The sequence below is a fragment of the Sus scrofa genome, chromosome 6 (assembly GCF_054392235.1).
Source record: "Sus scrofa isolate SSC_HxYL_T2T_F1_AM1 chromosome 6, Sscrofa_HxYL_maternal_Yorkshire_Landrace_v2.0, whole genome shotgun sequence".
Classification (NCBI taxonomy): domain Eukaryota; kingdom Metazoa; phylum Chordata; class Mammalia; order Artiodactyla; family Suidae; genus Sus; species Sus scrofa.
In genome coordinates, this window is record NC_139388.1 from 64,741,770 (window position 1) to 64,755,554 (window position 13,785).

The following is a 13,785-nucleotide window of genomic DNA, read 5'->3' on the forward strand; positions in this document are numbered from 1 at the left end:
AGAGGTGCTGGAGAGAAGTTGCCATTGGGATCTGTGCTGCAGGGGAAGTGCTCTTATGTTACCTCATGGGACTCCCCCAGCACCCCAGAAGCCAGTCTCCACCTCTGCTTTCACAGATGCAGGCCTCTGCTCAGCACCCAGGGGCCTTATGCTCCCTGGCCACATAATCTTAGGTGACACCCATTTCTGAGCCTGTAACAGTAATGGCACCCACATCCTTGGTGAGGGTACTGCTTTGGGTTAGCCTCAAAAGCAATGTCACTGGGTCTCTGGTGGCCCATTTTCCAGAGAGGAGTCCAGTGTCCTGCTGGGGGTGGTCACAGGAGCCTGGTGGCCATCAGTCTGGGACGCCCACAGGCAGCGGGGCTGAGAGGGCCTCGGGTACCATCTCACCCGTCCTTACACCCTGGTGGCTCCTCTCCAGGGAGGAAAGAGTTGCCTTGTGGGTGACCTGAAGGAGAGCTCTGGCCTGACTGCACCCCCTGCTGATGTCCACCCACCCTCCTGGCCGGCTTTGTGTCCAGCACCTGAGCCTGGCTGGGCTTCTCCCACACAAATCCTGCACAGTCACTTCCCTGTGCCAGCTCCTGCCCTACAGTTCAGCGCTGGTGTGTCTGCCCAGTGAAACCCAGGGCACAGGCCATGCCCTGGCCCCAAGGGAGTCTGGGACAGCAAATAACTGGACTGTCCAGCGTTTACAGCCAGAGGCCGACCCTGCCTTCTGAGACCCATGACAGCTGGAGTAGGTTCAGGTGCCAGGTGGGCTCCAGGAGGAACTGGTGGCCACTAGGGTGCCTTGGGTAAACCCCCAGGCCTCAGCGTCCAACTGGTCAGACAGGGCTCATTGTGCTGCTGGAGGATGAAAGGGGCTGTTCTGAAAGTCGAATGAGGGAATGGGTGCAGATGTGGGCACTGCCGGCGGGCAGAAATGGTGGGCATGCCGGCACCGTTAGTGGCAGGGCTATCGTATCACCGTGTTGTTACGTCCAGCAGAGGAAGCCAGCCTGACGAGCCCGTGTCACCTGCCGCAGGAACCTAGGCGAGGACTGGGAGGGGCGTGATGGGGTGGGAGTGGGTGCATCAGGCCAGGCCGGGCTCTGAGGACGGGTCTGATGATGGCAGGAGTGTGGGTGCCAGACCCTCTTTCAGGCACTTAAAGCTGTCACTCCTTTAATCGTTGTAACCCAAAGAGGCAAACACTGCGGTTACTTGGTCACAGACGGGGAACCCAGAGTACGTGCCTGGGCCTCGTCGAGGATCTGAGCCCCTATCTACACCCCACCCCTTTCTCCTGCCCGTCACATGGCGGTAATGCTTCCAGCGCCTGTGGTCACTCAGGCTCCTCACTTCTGCCACGAACATAACCGCTCTTGGACTCTTGAAGCTCCATCCGTGACTTCCCCGTGGGGACCCCCCCACCCAGCACACAGCCTCCCTCAGTGTGGATACAGCATCCATGGAGGTGTCCCACCCCCTTTACCTCTGTCCCTCGGGGTCACGTGCTGTGCTGGACAAGCCGCGGGTGTGGTCAGGGTTGCAGGGGCGGGAAGACACCCTTTATCAGAGACAGCTGAGGAGGTGTGCGGCGCTCAGTCCTGCACCCAACTCACCTGCTCTGCCCGTCTGCCAAGGGGCACTCGTCCCACCTTGGCATCCACATCCGGTGATGGGCCCTGCCCTCCTCCAAGGCTGGCACAGGGGATGAGGCGGTGGGGGGTGGGTGGCGTGGGGTGGCTGGCGGGGAAGGAGGCCCGGGAGGCTGGACCAGAGCAGAAGCGTCCTCCGCGTGGGCCGTAGGAAGCGTGTGCCCAGCTGGGGTCGGAGGTGGGCCAGGCTGAGGCAGGCGGAACAGCCGGCAGGGCTCAGGTTATCTGGTGTGTCAGCCACCCTGTGGAGCCCTAGAAAAGGCAAAAAAAAAAAAAGAATATAGCCAATTATTTGGGAGAAGGAATTAGAAACTTCGGGGCATAGATTTTGTTAAGACTCTTAGCATTGCTGTTTACAAGGCAATTTATCGAATCTCTCTGAGGCTCAGCTTTGTACTTTTTATTTATTTATTTACTTATTTTATTTGTTTATTTATTTTTTTGTCTTTTTGCCTTTTTTCTAGGGCCACACCCGAGGCATATGGCAATTCCCAGGCTAGGCATCTAATGGGAGCTGTAGCCACCAGCCTACACCACAGCCACAGCAACGCCAGATTCGAGCCACATCTGTGACCTACACCACAGCTCACGACAACCCAGATCCTTAACCCACTGAGCAAGGCCAGGGATCGAACCCGCAACCTCATGGTTCCTAGTCGGATTTGTTAACCACTGCCCCACGATGGGAAGAAACAAGATTATGATTTTCCTAATCCTTCAGTAAAAGTTGAAACGCCAAAGGAAAAAAGAAAGAAAAGCACACCCAGGGATGCCCATTCGGTGCGTTGCTGCCGCCCTTGGAGGGGGAGAATGGCGGTAAAGGGGTAATATAATCCACTTAAAGAGAGAAGGCCTCTGCGCAGACCAGTAAGGATGAGGAGCCACGAGTCCGGAGCCACATGAGCGCAAAGGGCTGCATCTGAGAAGGAGCGTAAGGAAAACCCACCCCTCGGCCGACCTGTCCCCACAGGAGCTGGGACAGGCAGCCCTGCCCTGGCTCACCGGCCCCCATACCCACAACCCTTTTTATTTACCAACCAACCAGTGCCGCGGACCAGAAAGCCTACTTTGTGGCTTTGGAGGCTGGGCCTCCGACTCCCTGCTTCCTCCTCTGGCGCTGAGGGGCGAGACCGCTGCCCACGGTGGCTGCAGGCTGGTCGATGCCTCGGTTCCTTCCTGCTTCAGCTCCTTGGGGCCCCGTGCAGGGGGCTCTGCCAGAATGCTGCAGGGGCAAGTTGATTTTCCCCCAGGCTCCCCTGTGGCTTCGGGACCCCTTCTGTCCCTTGGCTCCAGTTGCAAGGCATCAACGCACAGGGTTCGAGCCCAGCCCCGCCCTTTCCCTGGGTGACAGCTCACTGGTCCTGGCATCCTTTCTGATGCCCCTTGCAAGATGTTTCCTGAAGCCTGCCCTTCTCTCCATCCCCAGCACCCCGCACTGCAGGGCAACCCGCGGGGGTTCACGCTCCCCTCCTGCTTAGCCCTCATATCACGGCTCCTTGGATGGATAACACAGGCGGGTGCGAGGAGGAGGTGGGAGGGAATTGGTTATCATTAAGCAGAGGTCAGCCTGGTCTGAGACAAGGTCCCCCGTCCAGGGCGAGCAGGACAGACAGCAGAGCTGTGCAAGGCCCCCTGGGACCCAGGCTGGTGAGCCGCACGGCTCAGCCCCATTGCCCTTCACTGGCCAAAGCAAGCTGCCAGGCCAGCCAGCATTCAGCTGCAGGAAGTGGACCCCATGTCTTGATGGCAGCCAGGCAGGGTGACATCACCAGGGCTTGGATGGGGAAAGGGCAGAGACCCGGGGCCATCAGTGGAATCTCCTGAAAACTCTTCATTGACTCAGCAGCCTTTAATGGGCACCTGGGTGGCCAGGTACTGGGTCAGAAAAGGTTTGGGCAGAGGCCTGGGGGATGTCGATTCGGCCGTGCAAAGACCCGGGGAGCTGGGACAGCCAGTTCCAAGGCCACGGGGAGACCTGACCTTTGGAAAAGGCCTGTGCGGCTGGAGCAGGGCTGTGAGTGGGAGGAGTGAGTCAGGAACACGTGTGGGCCACCGTGAGGGGTCACTTGTATTTTTGGCGCTGGGAGGGTGTGGGGCAGGAGTTGCATCATCCTGTTTATATTTTAAAAGTAGTTATTTTGGCTGCTGTGTGGAAAATAGATTGAGAGGGGGAGCAAATGGTAACAGGAGACTCTGGGGCAGGTGCTAACGGGTGACAAGGAGTCCTTCAGGGAAAAGAACGGGTGGAGGCAGGGAACAGAATGTCCTGTCCTTCCCCCCCGCCCCCCACCACTCATGGCCTTGAATCCGACCAAGTCCCAGTCCCAGCATCCTGTTCCCTAATTATGCACATGGTGGGGGGTTACTTATTCCTGGTGTGGGGGGGCATCATTGCGTGACGGTCAAGCACAGAGGCTCTGGAGCCCAAATGCCTGCCTTCGAATGTGGTTATTTACTGGGAAATAAATATTGCAGTCCCGGGAAGGTGACTTAACTTCTCTGATCTCCATGTTTGCCATCGGTTCATTGTCCCTGAGGGCAACGCCCGACCTCGCTGGACTGTCGGAAGGGTTAACCCAGGTCAGGTACCTCTTGTCCTCAGCGCATCGCCTGCTTACGATCACTAGTGATGGGTTTCTGACCACAGACAGACATCTCTCACAGCGGCTCCCTTCCCAGCCTGCTTTCTGTGCAAGATCCTCAATACTCTGTCCTCACAGCAACGCGTGTGCAGATTTTAAATTATTTTTAAAAAATTATTATTTCTCTTTTAAAGATGAAGCTCATGTTGGAGTTCCTGTTGTGGCGCAGTGGAAACCAATCCGACTAGGAACCATGAGGTCTCAGGTTTGATCCCTGGCCTCGCTCCGTGGGTTAAAGATCCGGCGTTGCTGTGGCTGTGGTGTAGGCTGGCAGCTACAGCTCCGATTGGACCCCTAGCCTGGGAACCTCTATGTGCTGTGGGAGCGGCCCTAGAAAAGGCAAAAAGACAAAAAAAAAGATGACGCTGATGTGTAGCCATGCAGATGACTGATTAGGAGGTGGCAGAGCTGGGTTTGGAGCCAGGCAGGCTGGTTCTGAAGACCATTCTCTGTCCGTGTCCCTTTCTTCCTCCAAAGAATTAGGACGGGCGTTCCTGCCATGGTGTGGTGTGTCAGGAATCCTACTGCAGCTGCTCCAATTGCGCTGGAGGCGCAGGTTGAATCTCTGACTCAGTGCAGAGGGTCAAAAGGATTGGGCATTGCCACAGCTGCCGTGTGGGCTGCATCTGTTGTGCAGACTCAACCCCTGGCCTAGGGGAACTTCCATATGCACAGGTGTGGCCATAAAATTAAAAAAAAAAAAAGAAAGAAAGAAAGAAAGGAAAAGAAAGAAAGGAAGGGAGGAGGCCAGCAGAGAATGAGGTGGAGGGAGGCTGAAAGAGCCACAGAGCAGCCCAGGGAATGTGAGATGCTAGTGATCCTGACAGCACTTCTGGCTCGAACCCACCTGGAACCCAGACTGGGACTTGAACCCACATTGTTTAAACCAGAATCACTCACCCGGTGAGAGACAAAGTGATAGGCAAGAAATAGATTTATTGAGATGGGAGGCTTGTGAGTGATGCAAGTGGAAAGGCAAGAAGGCTCTGCCCTGAGGATCAATGGGCTACAGTTTTCTCCTCCAAGGGGAGTCGGGGTGGGGAAAGCCCGCCCCTTGCTGTTTCTTGGAGTTGAGTAGTAGCTCCTCCTTGGTGTCTGATAAGAGAGTATTTGACCCTGTAAGGTCAAACTAGGACTGTCAGAGTGCTTATTCAAAGCAGCAGAAGGGTAGTCCTTAAACCCCTGCCCTTGGTCTGAACCTGAATGCAGCCCTCCCCCCATCCCACCCAATGACCTGAAGCCTGTCTCGCGCCTCCAGCAGTCAAGCACCCTGCCTGGCTCTGACGGCCCTCTGGAGCAATTATTAACTTATGTGATCTCCCAGAGTCCCCTAGGGCTCCCTCTCTGCCTGTGGTCCCTTATTGGGACCTGTACAACTACGTGTAACTACCCTGCTCCATCCTTATCACCAGGACCCCAAGACACCAGAAAGTGCTGACTTCTAGGGCAGGGAGCCAGCTGAAAACCACTGCACGTACCACCCTCCCATCCCAAACCCAAGGAGCCATCAGGTAGTTGAGATTAGCGGGTTTCTAGGGCAGGGGTTTCTCTTTTCTTTCTTCTCTTTCTCTTTCTTTTTTCCTCCTCCTTCCTTTTGTTCTTTTTCTTTTCTTTTGCTTTTTTAAGGGCTGGACCTGCAGCATATGGAGGTTCCCAGGCTAGGGGTCGAGTCAGAGCTACCACTGCTGGCCTACACCCCAGCCACAGCAACACGGGATCCTTAACCCTCAGAGCGAGGCCAGGGATTCCACCCGCATCCTCATGGATACTAGTTGCATACATTACTGCTGAGCCACAACAGAAACTCCTAAGGCAGGGGTTTCAATGCGAGATGTAATCGGGCCAAGGAGGTTGCAGAAATGGATGAAGGAGGAGTTCCCGTCGTGGCGCAGTGGTTAACGAATCCGACTGGAAACCATGAGGTTGCGGGTTCGGTCCCTTGCTCAGTGGGTTAACGATCCGGCGTTGCCGTGAGCTGTGGTGTAGGTTGCAGACGCGGCTCGGATCCCAAGTTGCTGTGGCTCTGGCGTAGGCTGGTGGCTACAGCTCCGATTCGACCCCTAGCCTGGGAACCTCCATATGCCACGGGAACAGCCCAAGAAATAGCAAAAAGACGAAAAAAAAAAAAAAAAAAAAAGAAATGAATGAAGGAACCTAGGGCTGCTCACGAGGGGCTGGGGAGGTCTGCGGCGAACTTCAGAGAACAAGCCCCATCACACGATCCTCCCCAGCCCCAGTACGGCTGTGCCTGGGGAGTAGGGCCCAGCGTTTACAGACCGTCTATTACCAAGAGAAGGCAGAAATCCAGATCTTCGTGTGGCATCTGTGACCTGCACAGGCTGCTGACTCAGATCCACACTGCAGAGGGGCCACACGTACAAAGGAGTAAACACGTGCACGGCCGAGGGCCAGGTTTGGGCCACCGTTTGCAACGTCCACTCTGCTCCCTAAGTGACCACTGAGGAGACTGCACTCCAGACCTGAAGTGACTTTCTCAAGATCCCACCATCGGCCGGCGGGATGTGGGGGGTGTGTCCTCAGTGTCCGTCTCTGGGTCAGGGCGACCACTGAATGTTGACTCCCGAGCTCCTCCTTTTCTGTGTGTGACGTGATGAAACTTGGAGCGAGGGCGTGAGGGTGTTGGAATGACAAGGATCTTAGGGGCAGGAATGGGAGAGGGGTCTTAATCCTAACCCAGATCCCCCAGGGTCTTTTAGAGGAGTACCTGTCATTCCTTAGTTTTGGTCCAAGATGAGAAGAACTGATCGAGGGAGACGCTGGGATGGATATTCAGCCTGATGGACACAGGTGTCTGTGTGAAGCTGAGCTACGAGAAAGAGGGATGCCTGCCTCCCCACCCCCACCCAACGCCCTGCCCAGGAAATCCCTCTTCACCTCCTTTCCCAGGTGGGAAAGAGAGATAAAGGTTCCATGCAAATAGTTTTAAAACGGCACCAGGACCTCCCCATTCGATGCTTCATTGTGTGCCTATGAGGGGAATTTTCCAGTGAGACAGAAAAGACAAATAAGCATGCACATTTCTAAATCTTAGCAGATTTTTCCGACTGCCAAATCGCTGGACCACACATCCCATGGGCCTGGGTTTTTAGAACCTCCCGCCCTCGAAAGAGCGGAAATTTGAAGACGTCCACTGCACCTGTTTAGAGAGAAACCCTCTTTCCCATCCTAACGTGGAGCAGCCCTCCTCAAACCGTCATGGTCACCAGCATTGTTCACAAGGACACCGCTTGCCAAGGTCATGCCAAGGTCTGGCCCCATCTTTTTTGTATGAACTTTGAGCTCATTTTATTTCACTGCTTAAAAACTTTTTTGTTGTTGTTGTTGTTGTTGTACTGTGTTGCAGACCCTGAAGGAAGGGAGTCACTTGCTGTCTCTGGCAGGTGCATTCCACACGGAGCCAACAGCAGAATGCTCTCCCTGTTTGTTCCATGTGTCTCAAGATTCTGCCCCCCCTTCCCTTCCGTTAATAGTGTCTTTGCACCTGCAGGGAAGGCAAAGCTGGAAGGATACTGCCATGCCCACGAAGGAAACCATCATCTCCCACACGCCCACGCCGTATCCATTCCTGCACTTCCTCCGCTCCAAATCAAGAGACGCCTTATCTTCTGCTGTCTTAAAATTGTTCTCAACTTGATGTCCACGCGCCTTTGGGAGGCGAAGAGATGCTGTGCCCCTGACTCCTGGCCGCAGCTGCAGGAAGCTCTCCCACCCCGGAAGGCTCCGGCATGAATCAGCACGCTCCTCTCCACATCCCTCCGAGGAGGCTCGGGCCGGAACACACCATCAGCACCAGTCGTGCTTTTCACTCTGCCCTTGACATCCTTGGCCTTCCTTGGCCCCACGCCCTTCTGACTCAGCTCGGCCTCCCACGGAGATGTCCTCAGGAGAGTCAGCTCTGAGCCTTCTCTTCCTGACCCACCCCAGGCTCCTCTTCTGTCACCGGTTGGACATCTTGGTCCTGCCTCTATCACTGGGTTTCAGCCTCACCAACCCTTCCCTCTTTTAAAAAAATCTAAGAATGCTTTCTCTGGTTTAATAACTCTTTTTTTTTTTTTTTTTCCTCCGTTTTTGGTTGAACCTGAAGTTCCTGGGCCAGGGGTTGAACTCTTGCCACAGCTGTAACCAGAGCCACAACAGTGACAATGCTGGATCCCTCACCCGCTGGGCCACGAGAGAACTCCCTCAGTAATTCAATCAGGTCTTCTTAATGTATCCACAGGGCTTAGTCTTTCACAACCCCTCTCACTCAACTTCCCTTAAAACTGTAACTCTCCCAGGAATTCCAATCATGGTGCAGGAGAAACGAATCCAACTAGGAACCGTGAGGTTGCGGGTTCGATCCCTGGCCTCGCTCAGTGGGTTAAGGATCTGGTGTTGCTGTGAGCTGAGGTGCAGGTTGCAGACGCAGCTCGGATCCTGCATTGCGGCGTCTGTGGTAGAGGCCCATAGCTGCAGCTCTGCTTTGAATCCTAGCCTGGGAATCGCCATATGCCATGGGTATGCCCCCCCCCCCGAAAAAAAGAAAGAAAGAAAGAGGCGTTCCCACTGAGGCACAGTGGGTTAATAATCTGACTGCGGCAGCTCAGGTCACTGCAGAGCATTGGGTTCAATCCCTGGCCTAGGAATTTCAATATGCTGCAGGCGCCGCCATCAAAATAAAAAACATCAAAAATAAAAAAGAATGATAACCCAGTTCCTCCTGCTTCCTGCTCCCATTTTCTCCTCCGCTTTCAATTCACGACCTTCATCCTAAATTCCCCAATGAACTTAAAGATATTGTTCATTGGGGGCGGGCTAAATCCTCCGACCTCCTTTCTGCAAATACTTGGTAAGAGATGAATGGGGTGGATAATCAGTCTTACCGAATGTTCCCAGCAGAAGCGGGATGTGTACATAGAGACGCTTTCTGCCTGTTTTTCAAGTGCTTACGGCTCAGAATCATCAATTTGCCAGTACAGCATCTTGGGGGGGGGGGTGTTCCACCACCCTCGTCTTTGGGGGGGTCGTTTCACCACCCTTCTCCTGAGAGCTTTGAGGGCCATGCCCTTGGTGCCATGGCCGTATACGCACCCCACCAGCCATGAAACTTGAGACGTAACCGGGGTGAGAGGTGTGATCTCTCAGGAAGCGTCCAGGGTAAGTTACAGAACTCTGAGCCGTCTGCCTAACTCGGGGCATTTTTGGACGTCTGTCTCCCTGTCTTCCTTGACTTCGCGGGTGCTGAGGAGCATGCCGCCTCTTTTCCCCAGGTTTGTGAACTGCCCAGGTTTCCTTCTGTTGCCTATTTCTTTCTCCGCGCGGTCGTGGTGGAGAAAGATGCTCAGGTTCCAGAGACCCGCGAAACGGCGGGCAGTGCACCTCAGTGTTCTTCACGACGATAGATCTCATGTTAAATGCCCTTCACACACACACACACACACACACACACACACTCTCTCTCTCTCTCTCTCTCTCTCTCTCTCTCTCTCTCTCTCAAACACACAAAACGGTAAAAAGGACAACGCAAGGAAACGCTGGAAGGTGTTGGATTGTCCTCAGTTTGGCTCCCCCTCTTGGTGAGAGTGATGTAGCAACGCCTTGGACGGGGCGTTTTAAGGACGAGGTTAAGAGATTTATGCATGTAGCTGTGTACATGCATCCGCAGAGCTAGTTAGTATAGGTGTATGTATATCCATAGGCGTTTCCCCATCTGTAGAGAGACAGGCTCCCAGAAACCCTCTCAAAAGAACAAGGAAGCACACTTAGGAACTCTCAAATGCTCTCCCCACAAGGCACGTTATTATGCTTATTATTATTTTGTCTTTCTAGGGCCACCCCCGCGGCATATGGAGGTTCCCAGGCTAGGGGTTGAATCAGAGCTGCAGCTGCCGGCCTACGCCAGAGCCACAGCAATGCCAGATCTGAGCCATGTCTGCGACCTACACCACAGCTCACGGCAACGCTGGGTCCTTAACCCACTGAGTGAGGCCAGGGATTAAACCTGAGTCCTCAGGGATCCTAGTCGGGTTTGTTACCCCTGACCCACGACAGGAACTTCACAAGGCACTTATTAATTACAAGGGACAAAAGTAACTGCAACGACTTTTTTATTAAAGCATCGTTCATTTACAGTGTTGTGTCAATTTCTGCTGCAGAGCATGGTGACCCATTCATACATGTACACACACACATACACACACATACATACATGTATGTATACATACATATATACATGTACATAATGACCATGCATAGATACATATATATACCTATATTCACATATATATATACATTTTTTTTCTCTTACTCTCTTCCATCCTGTTCTAGCCCAAGAGACTAGATACAGTTCCCTGTGCTGTACAGTCGGACCTCATTGCTTATTCACTCTAAATGCAGTAGTTTGTATTTACTGATCCCAAACTCCCCATCCATCCCACTCCCTCCCCTTCCCCCTTGGTAACCACAAGTCTGTTTTCCAAGTCTGTTGTTTGTTTCTGTTCTGTAGATAAGTTCATTTGCACCATATTTATTTTATTTTTTTCTTTTTACGGCTGCACCCATGGCATGTGGAAGTTCCCAGGCTAGGGGTCCAATCGGAGCTACAGCTGTTGGCCTACATCACAGCCCCAGCAACATCAGATCCGAGCTGCGTCCTGGACCTACACCACAGCTCATGGCAACACCGGATCCTTAACCAGCTGAGTGAGGTCAGGGATCGAACCTGCAACCTCATGGTTCCTAGTCAGATTCATTTCTACTGTGCCATGATGGGAACTCTTGTGCCATATTTTAGATTCCACATAGAAGTGCTATCATGTGGTATTTGTCTTTCTCTTTCTGACTTACTTAGTGTGATAATCTCTAGGCCCATCCATGTTGCTGCATATGGGATTATTTCATTCTTTTTTATGGCTGAGTAATATTCCACTGTATATATGTACCACATCTTCTTAATCCATTCATCTGTAAGACATTTAGTTGTTTCCATGTCTTGGCTATTGTGAATAGTGCTTCAATGAACATAGAGGTGCATATAGCCTTTTGAATTGTAGTTTTCGTCCAGATATATGCCCAGGAGTGGGATTTCTGGATCATCTGGTAGTTCTATATTTAGTTTTCTGAGGAACCTCCATACTGTTCTCCATAGTGGTTGTACCAATCAATTTACATTCCTACCAACAGTATAGGAGGGTTCCCTTTTCCCCACACCCTCTCCAGCATTTGTTATTTGTAGACTTATTAATAATGGCCATTCTAACTGGTGTGATGTGGTACCTTATTATAGTATTGATTTGCATTGCTCTCATAATTAATGATGTCGAGTATCTTTTTATGACTTTACAGTTATTTTTTGTGGGACGCCCCATACTCCCTCAGTAAGATGTGCTCGAAGGACGTAATTTCCTAACACAATATTGTAAGTCAACTACAGTTCAATAAAATACTTTTAAATAGGAGTTCCCGTCGTGGCGCAGTGGTTAACGAATCCGACTAGGAACCATGAGGGTGCGGGTTTGGTCCCTGCCTTTGCTCAATGGGTTAAGGGTCAGGTGTTGCCGTGAGCTGTGGTGTAGGTTGCAGATGCGGCTCGGATCCTACGTTGCTGTGGCTCTGGCGTAGGCTGGCAGCTACAGCTCCGATTCGACCCCTAGCCTGAGAACCTCCATATGCCGCGATGGTGGCCCTGGAAATGGCAAAAAGACCCCCCCGCAAAAAAAAATGCTTTTAAATAAAGAGAGAAATGAGAAAGGAAGATAATTTGAACAATACAATGACTTCTGTGGGTTTCCTGCCAAACATGCATAGCCAGGATCTAATCATGAGATGACATCAGAAGAACCCACAGTGAAGATGGCCCCAGGCCCACGAAACAGCTCGCTGGGATTCCCCAAAAATCTCAAGGACAATGTCAAGGTCAAGAAAGACCAGAGTGAGTTCCCTCAGGGCTCAATGGGTTGCAAACCCCACTAGCATCCATGAGGACTCAGGTTCAATCCCTGGCCTCGCTCAGTGGGTTGCGGATCTGGGGTTGCCATGGGCCGTGGTGTAGGTCACAGATGAGGCTGTGTCTGGCGTTGCTGTTGCTGCGGCATAGGTTGGCAGCTATAGGTTTGTTTTTAGGGCCACGCTCATGGCATATGGAGGCTCCCAGGCTAAGGGGTCGAATGGGAGCTGTAGCCGCTGGTCTACACCACAGCCACAGCGACGCAGATCCGAGCTGCTTGTGTGACCTATACCACAGCTCACCGCAATGCCGAATCCTTAACCCACTGGGCGAGGCCAGGGATCGAACCCGCGTCCTCGTAGAGGCTAGTCGGGTTCGTTACCCCCTGAGCCACAGTGGGAACTCCAGGAAGGGTCAGTTTTGACCTCTCCCCTTCCCCCCAGGGCCAGGTGTAGGATAGCGCCCCCGTAGCATGCAGGACACATGGAAGAAATGCATCTCTTTGGACGAAACCCAGCAGCCTTATTACCAGTTGGCCCTAAATAATGCCAGGCCGACCACCGCAGCGTGTGCTGCAGGAAACAGGTGTCCACTTCCAAATTACAAAGCGGGGCGCGGGCTCAAGACAGACATTCGGCTCAGTCACAGAGACACGAGGAAAGTGACATTTCTCCCGCACCATCTGGGGTTTTTGGCGGGGGAGGTGCATGTGATTTGGAGCTGCACTTACTCTTCACCAACTGCTTAGTCTTCTGAGTCTCCTGGTAACCACCTCTGGCGTCCCCGTCCCCGAGGTCTGCCCTCCCTCTCCCCTCCTGCTCCCGCTCTTTCCCAGCAAAGCCATTTACACCTCCCTGTCACTTCCTTCAGGTCGGCGCTCCCCCGCCCGCCTCCTCCCCGATGAGAAATGAAGAATTCAGGGAAGAGCAGAAGACAATTCAGAGGGAACACCAGGACCAGGAGCCGCCGGGGTCTTTGCGGTCCTCTCTTTCTCACTCTCACCCTATTCCACCCCCACTGGCATCTTTCTTTTTAAACTGAGTCAGAAGGGATGGGGGGCGGGTGTCCAAAAAGGTCCTTCAATGGGGGTAGGAGGGCCGATGACAATGACACGGCTGGAGCCACCGACCCACACAGGATACAGGCGAGGGTCTGCGCTGTGTCCTGTGAGGAACCAGGACGTCCAGGAAGCACACGGAAAAGCCGTCAGCCCCCGTTGATTCTGGGTTCTTCCCTCTGGAAAACTGCTGCGTATCTGTTCTCAGATAAACGGAGAAGCAGAAATGGAGAGGGAGAGAGATAAGCACACTCACCCTTCATTAGTTCATCAGACAGGTACTGATCGCATTCCAGGCGCTGTTTAAGGAGCTGGAAGTTTTCTGTCCTCCACGCTATTGACATTGGGGGCTGGATCATCCTTTGCTGGGGGTCTGTCTGGTTCACTGGAGGACACTGAGCAGCAGCCCCCCACCCCACCCCACCCCCGGATGCCAGAAGCGCCCTCCCTCCCAAGTCACAACAAGCAAAAAAGTCTCAGGGTGCAGCAGGCAAA

The 13,785-nt window shown here is 53.2% G+C and overlaps 1 long non-coding RNA gene across 2 annotated transcripts; it reads left to right on the forward strand.

Moving 5' to 3' along the window:
- The first annotated feature begins 5,634 nt into the window (after positions 1-5,634).
- Positions 5,635-9,001, forward strand: LOC110261075 (uncharacterized). 2 transcript variants are annotated; one of them, XR_002344833.2, is made up of 3 exons: positions 5,635-5,799; positions 7,341-7,555; positions 7,797-9,001. It is a non-coding gene; the product is annotated as an uncharacterized LOC110261075 (long non-coding RNA). The 2 variants fall into 2 exon arrangements; XR_014806785.1 differs by lacking the exon at positions 5,635-5,799 and having other exon boundaries at positions 5,947-7,555.
- The last annotated feature ends 4,784 nt before the right edge of the window (positions 9,002-13,785 follow it).